The sequence below is a fragment of the Phyllobates terribilis genome, unplaced genomic scaffold (genome assembly GCF_046119375.1).
Source record: "Phyllobates terribilis strain yellow unplaced genomic scaffold, ASM4611937v1 Scaffold_4__5_contigs__length_816908805, whole genome shotgun sequence".
Classification (NCBI taxonomy): domain Eukaryota; kingdom Metazoa; phylum Chordata; class Amphibia; order Anura; family Dendrobatidae; genus Phyllobates; species Phyllobates terribilis.
Window position 1 is genome coordinate 641,155,268 of NW_027362764.1, and position 3,044 is coordinate 641,158,311.

Sequence of the window (3,044 nt, forward strand, 5' to 3'; positions counted from 1 at the left end):
TCGCACTTTACTTTATTATAATGTGTTGTTTACTTAGAGTTGGTGGGAAACCATTTGGGTACATGATGTTTTTTTCAGGCGGGTCTAGAGCAAGTCCACTCAGAAACTTGAATGAAAAAGTGCTTACAAAATGCTCAAAAGGAAGAACTTGTACATTTCTATGTAAAAACGACTTGCTGCTCATATGTTTAGGCTTTTGGGCATCTTTTAACCTCTTCAGGTTTCCAAAGATGCCAAGTGATTTAAAAGAAGTGACTAAATCATTCAGGCATCTTCTGTTCTGAAGACATTCTATACTTGCAATATGAGTCAATGGGAAGGCTGAAAAGATACCCTATTGTCTTTTTGAGTCCTTTGTCAGTGTTTTCTTCATTGATGAATGGAGTTGAAAAAAAAATATCTGAAAAAACACCATAACAAAAGTCACCCCAAAAATACTGAATACTTTAAAAAAAATGCTGGCGGTTAAAAAGCGTTTAAAAAAAAACATCAGATTTACAAAACACCAGAAAAAACTTATACAGTGCATTATGAAAGTATTTGGCCCCCTTGAACTTTTCTACCTTTTGCCACATTTCTGGCTTCAAACATAAAGATATAAAATTCTAATTTTTTGGGAAGAATCAACAACAAGTGGGACACAATCATGAAGTGCAACGAAATTTATTGGATATTTTAAACTTTTTTAACAAATTCAAAACTGAAAAGTGGGGCGTGCAATATTATTCGGCCCCCTTGAGTTAATACTTTGTAGCGCCACCTTTTGCTGCGATTACAGCTGCAAGTTGCTTGGGGTATGTCTCTATCAGTTTTGCACATCGAGAGGCTGAAATTCTTGCCCATTCTTCCTTGCAAAACAGCTCAGGCTCATTAAGGTTGGATGGAGGGCGTTTGTGAACAGCAGTTTTCAGCTCTTTCCACAGATTCTCGATTGGATTCAGGTCTGGACTTTGGCTTGGCCATTCTAACACCTGGATACGTTTATTTTTGAACCATTCCATTGTAGATTTTGCTTTATGTTTGGGATCATTGTCTTGTTGGAAGATAAATCTCCATTCCACTCTCAGGTCTTTTGCAGATTCAACAGGTTTTCTTCCAGAATGGTCCTGTATTTGGCTCCGTCCATCTTCCCATCAATTTTAACCATCTTCGCTGTCCCTGCTGAAGAAAAGCAGGCCCAAACCATGATGCTGCCACCACCATGTTTGACAGTGGGGATGGTGTTTTGAGGGTGATGAGCTGTGTTGCTTTTACGCCAAACATATCGTTTTGCATTGTGGCCAAAAAGTTCGATTTTGGTTTCATCTGACCAGAGCACCTTATTCCACATGTTTGGTGTGTCTCCCAGGTGGCTTGTGGCAAACTTCAAATGAGACTTTTTATGGATATCTTTCAGAAATGGCTTTCTTCTTGCCACTCTTCCATAAAGGCCAGATTTGTGTAGTGTAAGACTGATTGTTGTCCTATGGACAGACTCTCCCACCTCAGTGATCATGGGCCTTTTGTCTGCATCTCTGATCAGTCTTCTCCTTGTTCTAGATGAAAGTTTAGAGGGACGGCCGGGTCTTGGCAGATTTGCAGTGGTCTGATACTCCTTCCATTTCAATATGATCGCTTGCACAGTGCTCCTTGAGATGTTTAAAACTTGGGAAATCTTTTTGTATCCAAATCCGGCTTTAAACTTCGCCACAACAGTATCTCGGACCTGTCTGGTGTGTTCCTTGGTCTTCATGATGCTCTCTGCACTTGAAACAGAACCCTGAGACTATCACAGAGCAGGTGCATTTATACGGAGACTTGATTACACACAGGTGAATTCTATTTATCATTGCCAGTCATTTAGGACAACATTGGATCATTCAGAGATCCTCACTGAACTTCTGGAGTGAGTTTGCTGCACTGAAAGTAAAGGGGCAGAATAATATTGCACGCCCTACTTTTCAGTTTTTAATTTGTAAAAAAAGTTTAAAATATCCAATAAATTTAGTTCCACTTCACGATTGTGTCCCACTTGTTGTTGATTCTTCCCAAAAAAATTAGAATTTTATATCTTTATGTTTGAAGCTAGAAATGTGGCAAAAGGTAGAAAAGTTCAAAGGGGCCAAATACTTTCACAATGCACTGTATATTCTGAAAAAATGTCTTGCTAACATACCCTTAGAGTCCACACATGCAGTTTCATTGCAAAAGTAGATGCAGCAAAAAAGGTTATTGGCTGAAATAACTATATCAAGCTCATTATGTGTTTATCAGCCTAAGGCCCCCTTCACACATCAATGTGTTTCCATACATCGTGTGTCCGTGGGCAAAACACGCTGACATGTCCATCAGCGTGTTTCCGCACAGGCCCCAAAACGTTACACACACGTGCACACTGGTGATACACAGATGACATCCGTGTGTCATCAGTGTGACACATACCGGCGCCTAGGAATCAGCGGTACAGGTTGTGCTGTTCCCAAGCGCCGGGTTCTGGGGGCAGCTTTCATCTTTGTCCTCTGCTGGCGCTGAGATCAGATTCTGCCCCCGCTGTGTCCAACAAGTGTAAAAAGAAGAATAAAATAAAAACACATTGTACTCACCTTTACACCTAATTCCCTGAAGCCATTGTCTCCTGTAAACAAACCAAAAATTAAAAAGAACAATATCCCTCACCTGTCCGAAGTTCAAATAATCCATAGTGTCCCATGCCGCAATCCATCTGACCGACATTTCTTCATCAGCGTGAGCGGTGGCTTGAGGTGACCGCACATGCTGAGGAACAGAGGAGAATGACTCACTGCAGCGGGCGGGCCCCTGAACTGCGCTAAGCTCACTGAGTGGTGTCCTGTCACTCATTGAGCTCAGCACAAGTCAGGGGCCCGCTCGCTGCAGCGAGTCATTATCCTCTGCTCCTCAGCGTATGCTTTCGCCTCAAGCCACCACGCATGCTGATTAAGAAATATCAGTCAGATGGCTTACTGCGTGGGACAGTATGGATTATTTCAACTTCGAACAGGTGAGGGATATTGCTATTTTTATGTTTGGTTTGTTTACTGGGGACA